Consider the following 11,225-nt stretch of genomic DNA (forward strand, 5'->3'; position numbering starts at 1 on the left):
ACAGTGCTTGCCCACAGTTCTCCTCCCACTCTCCCTCCTGCCTGACTTTGGTGCTTCCAGTGAAGTCCTACTCTGACCCCCACAGCATTGAATGCCCTCTTCTATTGGAATCTGTGAATATTACAAAGTAGCTTTTCAATAGCAATCATCCCCTGATCTGTTCCCCTTACTATATCCAAGCAATAAAACCTATGTTAAAACAACATATGATGGGACCTACCTGCCCCCAAGGCAGATGACCTCTAGGGTCTTTTCTAGCTTGAGCAATCTTTTATCTTCTTGCTTCAATTTGGAGAGCACTGTACTGTTTTAACAATAGGTATTTCAATTATAATAATTTATTGATCTTCTGGTTACCATGTCTTTAATTCCCAATTTTTTCTAAATCAAGAATCACATAAAGAGAAATTCTGCAGAAAGTCTCATGCAAAAGTCTTTGCTTAAGTAGAGGCAGGGGGAGATGGGGGTCCTGTTTTAGGAAACCTTTCGTTTTGCTCTATTAACAGCTAAAGGATAAAAATCATTCTGGTGTGCCTTTTTTTGACTTTTGTTAACTTTTCTATTTTCCTTAGTTCTTCTTTCTTCATTGCTTTTGGGTCAGAGTAGCAGACATTCCCTTCTGACAGCATATGATGGTGCAAGTTTGCAACATATGCTGGGAAGAATCAGGAAAACACTGGGGTAAAACTGTCCCTTTAAAAGGCATATGGGCATAGTGTTTTGTATGTAGTGGGTGCTCAATAAATTCTTTAAAATTAATCAATAATAATAAATGAATGCATGTTTTTGCTATTATATTATTACACAGTATTTAAATTGAATTGTGTCCCCCCTGCCCAAATTCATATGTTGAAGTCCTCACCCTGGTACCTCAGAATGATCTTATTTGAAGTCAGGGTCTTTACAGAGGTAATCAAGTTAAATGAGGTCATTAGGGTGGGTCCTAATCCAATATGACTGGTGTCCTCATAAAAAGGGGCACATTTGGAGACACTCATACGGGGAGAACACCCCATGAACATCAAGGCAGAGATCAGGCTGATGCTTCCACAAGTCAAAGAACAACAAACATTGCCAGCAAGCCACCAAAAGCTAGGGGAGCATCCTGGAACAGAGTCTTCCTCACCACTTTCAGAAGGAGCCAACCCTACCAACATCTTCATCTCAGATTTCAAGCCTCTCAAAATGTGAGACAATAAATACTTGGTGTTTTTTTAAAGGACATGGGTATAAGACAAAACACAAGAAATGTATCCTAGTATATGAAGAACTAGATTAATAATGGGAATATTACAAAATACGTCCTGAAGGAATGAACTAACTCTAACCTAGTACCAACCCTGATTCACTGTGTAGTCTTCATCTATAGCCTCATTCTTCTTTGCCTTTACTTTTTGTTTGAAAAACAATTATTTCAACCTCTCTCCAAATATACTTCATAGAGATGTTGTGCAGAATCATTTGACTTTCTAGAAATTGCCTTTAGTTATAAATTTGCAGAGAAGGATTATGTGTAAAGCAAAATTACATTAGCATTTGTGTAAGGGAATAAACAAGGAAGTGTATTTCAGTTCAAGAATTAATACTTTGGGCTCACCCACCGCTGTGGACTGGGCAACTAGTAGACAGGCAGCATGGGGAAGGGGGGAACCAGGGCGAGGGGGCTATCGAGTGCGAGGCGCTGATGCCTACCTTCAGCTGGGAGGAGATTCAGAAGCACAACCTGTGCACAGACAGGTGGCTCGTCATCGACCACAGTCTACAACATCACCAAATGGTCCAGCCGGCATCCGGGGGGCTTTCGGGTCATCAGGCACTACGCAGGGGAAGATGCTACGGACGCCTTCCTCACCTTCCACTGCAACCTCGATTTCATGCGCAAGTTCATGAAGCCCTTGCTGATCGGTGATCTGGCCCCGGAGGAGCCCAGCCAGGACCACAGCAAGAACATGCAGATCACTGAGGACTTCCAGGCCCTGAGGAAGACCACTGAGGAGATGAACCTGTTCAAGACCAACCACCTATTTTTCCTCCTCCTCCTGACCCACATCTTCATCATGGAGACCATCACGTGGTTCACCATCTTTTACTTTGGCAATGGCTGGATTCCAACCATCATTATGGCCTTTATTCTTGCTGCATCTCAGGTGAGGCATGACACATTCACCTGTCACTTGAAGCCCCTGCTCCCTCCCCCTCCCGATTCCCCCAGCTCCCAGAGTCCTGGTGTCTGGGTGCTGATGCTGTGAAAGCATCCCGGCCCCTCTCTCCCCAGGCCCCAGCTGGATGGCTGCAACACGATTTTGGCCACCTCCCTGTTTACAAGAAGTCTACGTGGAACCACATTGTCCACAAGTTCACCATTGGCCACTTAAAGGTAACTGTCAGCCACCCTGGGTGTCCGTCCCATCAGTTAGCGTTTGATGCAGCACTATCTCACTTTACTCTGAGACCAGGACCTACCAATCCCCTGCTTCTCTGACCTTCCAAGCCTTATCACATTAGACACACAGAACCAGTGTACTAATTATAAAAACAGGCACACGCTTCTCCATTGATGATACTTGTTTCTTACCTAAGCAAGGACTTACTAATAAACTCCTTTCAGTTTGAGGACAGTGAAAAAAAAAGAATTAATATTTTGATTTAAGTTATGATTAAAGGATACCATAATTACAGGAAATCAAGAAAACAGTTTAGAGTATTTTTTTTCAGAAGTTCTGTGTGAACTTTTTACTTTTGTCATTGTGTTTGGTTTTGAAAATGCATCCATTCACAAAAAAATCTGAGCAGTTGGACAAAACGGATGTATAATCCTCTGAAATGGGCCAGGACTCAAGTTGAAGTACGGTTGGCTGGACATTTAAGAACACAATGAGGAAAAGGCTTACCTTTCTCCTCCATCTGACATTGCCAAGTAAAACCTTCCAAATGTTCTAGAGAAAGAAGATGCTTCTGACTCATATTCTGTTTGCCTTTGAGTCTTGCTCAAATTTTTTTTTTCAAATGGAAAAAAGGAAGAACGAAGGAAAGAGCATAAAAGTCAAGGAACTGATTTTGTGTGGAAGGAAAATACAGCTGTGAATTCTCTGGGCTATGAGTATATAAAAATTAGGAGGGGGAAAGCCAAATCCTAACTTATTCAATGCCTTAATTTGAAGATGAAGATAAGGTGGTAAAGAATGGTGAGACTGAGGTGCTCCTTTAGAATCATGGCCTTTCTCTGTGTCTCAAAGACACTTCAACATCTTGTAATAATCTATAGTGGAAAAGAATCTGAAACATATATATATAACATATATATAACTGAATCACTTTGTTGTACACCTGAAACTAATACAACATTGTATACAATATTGTACTATATTTCAATAAAAAATAAAAACAAATAAAAATAAAAGACATTTGGAAGATTGCAAAACCTTCCTCCAGAACCACTTCTAAGGCTGGAGAAACTGTCTGTCAGTGGACATTTAACACTTTCCCCCTAAAATGCTGTTTCCAGATATGCAAAGATTAAAATGTTCACAGAACCCTTTGGGAGTGTATAAATTTGACTGTTGTTGTTTTTTTTTTCTTGCTCTAAGGTCAACAGAATCCTGAAAACCCTGAAGTCCCTTCTCTCAAAGGATAAGTTCAGGTGAGTAGCACTCTCTCTTGCTACAAGAGCTAAATTGATATCATCTGTAGGACCAAGAATTCTAGGGCATGAAAAAACAAGTAAAAATTAAAACTCTGGGTGTGCCATTGAGCCCAATTCTCATTTTGAAGATGAGGTAGCTGAGGCTCAGAGATGGAAGCACGCACTGAAACATCCTGTGGTCTCTGTGGTAGGTTATGCAGAACAGGTCTTACCCCCAGCCCTCACTCTAGGTCTGCCCATCCTCTTGCTGCAGTGGTCAGAGAATTGTAAATATCTCGTCAGGGCTCACTAGAATCCTTGCCTGGTCGACTGAATCAACCAGAGGGGAAGAGTTAGGGGCTGTTTATGGCCACCCTCTTCAATCCACACTCCCACTCTACAGACTCTAAAATAATAGGGGATTCTGGGTGCAGGCCTATGAGCAAGCTGTGGGGGTGATAACTGAAAATGCAATGTGAGGAAGCAGGCTCTGGCATTCCCAAGGGCAATACTAAATTGTGTGGCCCTTGCATTTTCCTCCTTCCCTTTACTTTTTCTTTCCTTTTGGAAGTGTTGTATTTTGAGCAAGACTCTCAAAGGAGAACAGAATATGAGCCAGAGGTATCTTTCTCCTGAGAATTTGGAAGGTTTCACTCAGTATCTTCAGGTGGGGGAGGAAAGTAAGCCTTTTCCTCATTGTCAATGTGTAGCCAACATTTCAGAGGCCCCTGGTTATACATCCATCTTGCCTGATTGCCTGGAGGTTTTATGAATGGACATATTTTCAGAACCAAAATGACTTCTTTAGAGTGGTGCTCAAATTTTAACATGCATAGAAATCACTAGGAGGGCTGGTTGAAGCACAGATTGCTGGGCCCCATGCCTACTTGCTAATTCAGTACTGGCTGGAGCAAGTTTTAACAAGTTCCCAGGTGATGCTGCTGCTAGTTCCAGTGTTCAGGGCTAGTGGGAACAACGACCTACTGGGACCCAGCCTTAGACGTGCTCCTGTTCCCCTTACCTGCTTCCACATCTCTGATAAGACCCCCCTTTCCCTTGACTCAGTGAGAAGCTATAGCCCATGTGAGGGGGAGCTGGTGACAAAATGGCCATTGTCATCTTCTCATAGGAACAACCTTACTACTTTCATTCCTCTTAATGGTCACTATTTTAGACTTCTTTTTAGGCTCTTTATTTATCTTACTCCTCACACATAAATGACCACAAAATCCTATAGATTCTGTACCCTAAATAAGTACAGAAGCTGTCCCCTATCTCTCTAGCCACTTTCTCACCTCCGTGATCCAGGTGAACATAATCTTTCACCCAGAACTCTGCAGTAGCTCCCCATTTGGTCTTCTCTTTCACTCCACTATCAGAGCACGTTTCCTAAAACAGAAATCTGATCCTAAAACTGTGGAGCTCAGAATTGCTCCAGTGTGTCCCCTTGGCTTTCAGGAGAGGGGCAGAGGGGCAGTGATATCTTGGAGACATTTATTTAGCCTTCCCACCATCCTCTTCTTTTCTCCACTCACACCAACACTCATAGCATTCTAGACCAAACTTGGCAGAAGGAGGAAGAGGTTAAATTGGTAAACCTCCTTCTGCTTAAAAGATGTACCTTTCATTTTAGTTTAATGAGCACTTATAGGCACCTACTATTTGCAATGCCTGGTACTTTTCATCAATCCTCACCAAAAGCAGGGGGGTTACTGGGAGGACAGAATGAAACAGAGTTAAGGAGCTGCCTAAAATTATCTGCAGCTAGAGAATTAATTTGGAAGAGAAGGCAGGCCTTTGGTTGCCTATCCAGGTTTCTTGCCCTTGAATCTCTCAATAGTCTTCATTTGTCTTTCAAATGTATGAGTTAGGCAGTAGAGGTAAAGAGAATAAGCTTTAGCTTTAGAACCCTGCTGATTAGAAGCCTGCTTCTGTCATAAGGAACCATAAGTACATTTCTCACCCTTTTGAGCCTCCATTTCCTCATCCTGAACTAACCTTTGTTAGTTTTTGATTATTCTTCTAATAACAGAAGAATTTTGTGTACAGTATTCTAAGATGACCCCTGTGGTCCCTGCCTCCTGGTGTCCATGCCTCCATGAAACCTTCTCCTGTGGAGCGTGGGCAGGATATACAGCTTGCTTCCAACTACTAGGGAATATGGCAATGGACACGGGGTAGCTCTCCCACAATTATGTTGTTTTATAGAAGGGATTTACAGATGAAAGTAAGTTCGCTAAACTGTGAGTTAACTGAAAGGAAATTATCCTAGTTGGGTCTGCCCTAATCAGGTGGGCCTTTAAAAGAGGGCTTATCCTTTCCCTGACCTCAGAGACTCCACATAGCAGATGTTCTCTTCCTCCTGTTGGCCCTGAGTTCTGCAGATGCAAGGAAACAAATTCTTCCAACATCCACATGAGTTTGCAAGAGGACCCTGAGTGGCAGGTGACACTGAGACAGCAGCCCCTTGAATGCAGTTTTGTGAGACCCTAAAGGTGATCCAGCTAAGCTTTGCCTGGACTCGTGACTCATGGAAGCTATGAGATAATAAAAGTGTGTTGTTTTAAGCTGCTAAATTTGCATTAATTTATTATGCACCATTAGCTGACTAATGCTTTCCTTTTTCTCTGTAATTTCACCACCAACTTCCCCTCGCCCCCTCAAAAAACAGTGTGGGCAGGGATGAAAACCAAAAAGCAGACTCTATAGACTGAGTGGAGCTGGTTTGGGAGCAATCACATCTTTACTCGTCCCAATCCTAGTCCTGCAGAATGGCTTTCAGCAGTGCTGCTCCGGGGAACCAGATGATGTACCCTGAAGGGGTACTGCCTACCAGGGCAGGGGAGTGTGGGACTGCACTAGAGAACATTCATCTTTTACCTTGTCCATAGTTGTGCCTTCTTCTGGAACTCCAGGAGAGAAGGGCCATGCCAAGTGAAGAGACTGGTTCTGGAAAGTTAAGTAATAAAGAAGGCCACATCAAATGAACGGCATGGTCAGTGATTCAGCAGGTGGAGAAATGGAGCTGGGTTTGAAGATACAACACTCACAAGTCATGGTTTGATTCTGCCCTTAATTGTTTAGGACTATAGTCCCTCCCAGCACCTCTTTGGATTTCTATTTCTTCGGCTCGAACACAAAGGAATTGGATGCTTGCAAGTTTCTGATTTCTTCAGAAGGACACTGACTTTCCTGAGTGACATACAGAAAATAGATGAAAAGCAGAGCTGCTCCGGTTAAGGCAAAGGATCCAGCATGAACACTACTGCAGAGGATGAGCCCCAAGGTTCCTTCTGGCTCAGATACCTCCCGATGATGCTCTGGCTCTCCAGCAGAGGCTGGCAGGGATACGGACTGGGAGGCTGCACGCACATTTAAGCACCGCACATTTAAGCACCTTGCCACCTTCATAGGGAACTTACGAGCCTGGTAAGGCAAGTGGGGAAAGGAGGCCACACAGGAGCAGGAGTCCCTACTTCTGCGGGGCCTCCAAGGCTCATACCAAGCACAGACACAGCTGTCTTGCTTGGAGCCCTTCCTCCACAAGGCTCACAGCTGGTCAGCTAGAACTTTCTCTGATGCTCCAAAGACTGCTTTCCTCTGAGTCCCAGCTAGAAAGGGTGAACAATGTAGGTTTCCCTCGTGTTTCATGAACTGTTCCAGGAAAGTCAGTTTGTTGCTCTGGAGGCACTGCATTTCAACTTCACATGGCATCAAACAGAACCCAAGCTGTACTCCTATGCCTATTACTTGGTTTCACTGTTTGTCTGTGCCTATATGACACCATCCCCACCCTCACCAACCCTCAAAACCAGCATTATAAGCACATACAATAGAAGCAAACGTCTCTCCAGACCTTGCAGTTTGGCTCCAACCAATCTCCTGTGTAAGAGTTCATGTATCTGTATGTCGTCTCAGATAAGCTTCTTGTGGTGTATAGAAAGAAGACTAGTGAATGAAAAGAATGTTCGTGTTTTCACCCAGTGTATTTACTGAACACTTGCCACGTGTCTGGTGCCATTCCAGCCATTGTGGATACAGCAGTGAACTAGATCGTTTCTACCTTTGTGGAGCTTGTGTTCTGTAGGGGTAGAGAAGACATTTAAAAACTAGTTATGTGTAGGAGAACAAACATAAACAAACAGAAACATTTAGAGTGAAATAAGACCACTGAAACAAATAAGCAAGGATATGGTTAAATGGGAATCAAATGGGGTGGGGGAAATGCCTTTGGGTAGGGGCATCCCAGAAAGGCTTCCTTGAGGATGCAGCATTAAGCTGAAACTTTGAGGCTGAGAAGAAACCAGTTAAGCCAAGATTCCAAGAAAACCCTTTCAATAAAGAGTCTCTGAGTCAGAAGAGAGCTCAAGAGAGCTCAGCCTGTTTGAGGAACTAAGAAGCCAGTCTGGCTGCAGTGTGGGAGGGTGGCATGCCTTTCCAGTGGATGCAGCTCTCTTTTGAAGGACTTAGCTGGAGTGGAAGGTGTGGGTTGAGCTCAGGCTCTGCCACTTGCTACCCATTAACAGTCTGTAGGAGTCAATACCTTTCCCCAGGTTCCTGAGTCTGCCACGGTGGCAATCACCTGACCCCAGATGGTGCAGGCTGTTTCCTCTGGCCACTGTAATGATTGAACTGAGTTTCTTCAGTGTCTTAAGTCCCCTGGGAAATAGGCTCTGAGATGGAGATCTGAATGCAGGAATTTAACTGGGTGGCATGCTTGGGAATGACTCCTGTGAGGGCTTGAGGAAAGTGAGATTTGGTGAAGCAGGTACAAGAAAGGCCACAGCCAATTCCAAAGGGAGCTCTGAAGCTGGGAAGGCTTTTCAGAGTCATCTCAACTTGTGGTACAGACACCATGCCTTTTACCTCCATGTTGCCCAGTCATCAGATGTGGGCTATCCCTAGGTAGAGAATGTAATTTCAGACCAGACAGCTCCCTTCAGCTAAGGGAAAGGCCCCAAGAGGGAGTCAGCTGGAAGCTGTCAGCAAGCAACACTCCCAGCACTGGAGAAAGAGTGTGTCTTCCCTGCAGTGGGAGCTGTGCAGCACACCAGAGCATTCACTACACTCATAGCCTGAGAGCAGCCAGCCATCGCTGAGACTCAAATCTGAGGCCCTGGATATTGAAAGAGAACATCTTGCTAGTCTCTATTTATTTTAAATATTTTCTAAGATTGCTTAGAAGTGTAGTAAAGTCAGTATTTTTAAGGTGTTCTGTTAGGTAGGCCTCCAGGCAAATACTTTCTGTGAGGGTGAAATAAACAAATTGCAAAAGATATGTGTTCCTGGTCACTTACCTGCTCTTCAGGATTTCTCAGAACTGGCCATATCCCTGACCCCTACCTTGCTGGATGGATTTCAGAGCAGGAATATCTGAAGTCCAAAACCCCAACTGGGGTTCCTGGCTCTCAGAGAACAGATAAGTACAGCTCAAAGGAAGGGCTTCAGATTCTTCTGTGTTCATGTTCCTCATGTTCCTGTGAGGTGGTTGTATGTCTCGTGCAAGTTCAGTGGCATGTTGTCTTTGGGCAGTATGGTCAAGTGCAGGGCAAAAATCAGAGAGGAGACCATGATGGGGTGCAGGATGCTGTATTAGTGGAGGTCAAAAAGGCCTCTGGGATGAGAAAGTGATATTTGAGTTCAGACTTGAATGAAGTGAGGAAGTGAGTCATGTAGATTTCTAGAGGTAGGAATTTCCAGAGAAAGAGAGAACAATGTGTGGATGTGCTAAGGCCAAAGAATGTTCAAGTCATAGTAAGAAGGTCAGTGCAGATGGGCGCAGTGGGCAAAAGGAGGAGAGGTCAGAGGGCTGGCTGGGCTAAATCATGTGGGGCCAGGAAAGCAGAACATGGGAAGGACTTGGGATTATGACTTTTTTTTTAAACATTTGTATTGGTTTATAATCATTTTACAATGTTGTGTCAAATTCCAGTGTAGAGCACAATTTTTCAGTTATACATGAACATATATATATTCATTGTCACATTTTTTTCTCTGTGAGCTACCACAGATCTTGTATATATTTCCCTGTGCTATACAGTATAATCTTGTTTATCTATTCTACAATATTGAAATCCCAGTCTATCCCTTCCCACCCCCTGCCCCCTTGGCAACCACAAGTTTGTATTCTATGTCTATGAGTCTGTTTCTGTTTTGGATTTATGTTTTGTTTGTTTGTTTGTTGGTTTTAGATTCCACTTATGAGTGATCTCATATGGTATTTTTCTTTCTCTTTCTGGCTTACTTCACTTAGAATGACATTCTCCAGGAACATCAATGTTGCTGCTAATGGCGTTATGCTGTCAGTTTTTATGGCTGAGTAGTATTCCATTGTATAAATATACCACCTCTTCTTTATCCAGCCATCTGTTGATGGACATTTAGGCTGTTTCCATGTCTTGGCTATTGTAAATAGTGCTGCTACGAACATTGGGGTACAGGTGTCATTTTGAAGTAGGGTTCCTTCTGGTTGTATGCCCAGGAGTGGGATTCCTGGGTCACATGGTAAGTCTATTCCTAGTCTTTTGAGAAATCGCCATACTGTTTTCCACAGTGGCTGTACCAAACTGCATTTCCACCAGCAGTGTAGGAGGGTTCCCCTTTCTCAACAGCCTTTCCAGCATTTGTCATTTGTGGATTTTTGAATGATGGCCGTTCTGACTGGTGTGAGGTGATACCTCATTGTAGTTTTGATTTGCACTTCTCTGATAATTAGTGATATTGAGCATTTTTTCATGTGCCTATTGATCATTTGTATGTCTTCCTTGGAGAATTGCTTGTTTAGGTCTTCTGCCCATTTTTGGACTGGGTTGTTTGTTTTTTTCTTATTAATGACTTTTCTTTTTTGAGTGAAATGGGAAGTCATTAGAGAGTTCTGAGCAAGGAGTGATATGATCTGACACTGTGTACTCAGAGAACAGATGATAAGAGGGAATGGTAGGCAGAGCACAAGTAGGAAGCTACTGTGGTAATTAGGACGTGAGAATAAGGTGGTTTAGATCAGGGTATATGTGGAGGTGGTAAGAACTGAGTGGATGCTGGGTAAATCCTGGAAGTAGAATTTATTGATGATTTGGTTGTAGGTGTGTGAAAGAGGGGAACCAAGGATAACTCCAAGTCCAAGTGTCATTTCTGTACATAGCCACTCCCCTATCCCACCTGCACCCCCACTTGATTTTACTACCCTTTTCTTCCAACCTGGAGGACTCTCACATTTCCTTACCCAAGTGCTTCAGTGTGACCCCTCTCTCCCATCGCAGGCCTGTCCTCTTTGATAGTTCCTCATCTTCTACTTCTAAATGGCTTTTCATATTCCAGACTTTCCTATATGGTGTCCTAGCCTTGGAATTCCCTGCATAGTGACTGCTTAACTAGTTTGCAAAAGTAAATGGTGACCAAGGTGCTAGTTTGAAGATGCCATCCAGCCCTACCACCAACATGCTATACACTTTCATTCTTGGTGTGGCACCCCTGCCTTATCTCACAGTCATGAGCAATGCAGGAATTTTAGGCACTTGAGAGTCAATGGTGAGAGATGTGAGGCATGGGGCCCTTTTCTAGCAGGAGCTCCTTCATCTATTTTATCCTCACAGCAATGTGATCA

General features: G+C 43.6%; 1 pseudogene; it reads left to right on the plus strand.

The window, feature by feature from the left end:
• The first annotated feature begins 1,014 nt into the window (after positions 1–1,014).
• Positions 1,015–6,809, plus strand: LOC102535510 (acyl-CoA 6-desaturase-like; annotated as a pseudogene).
• The last annotated feature ends 4,416 nt before the right edge of the window (positions 6,810–11,225 follow it).

This window comes from Vicugna pacos, chromosome 6, assembly GCF_048564905.1.
Source record: "Vicugna pacos chromosome 6, VicPac4, whole genome shotgun sequence".
NCBI lineage: Eukaryota > Metazoa > Chordata > Mammalia > Artiodactyla > Camelidae > Vicugna > Vicugna pacos.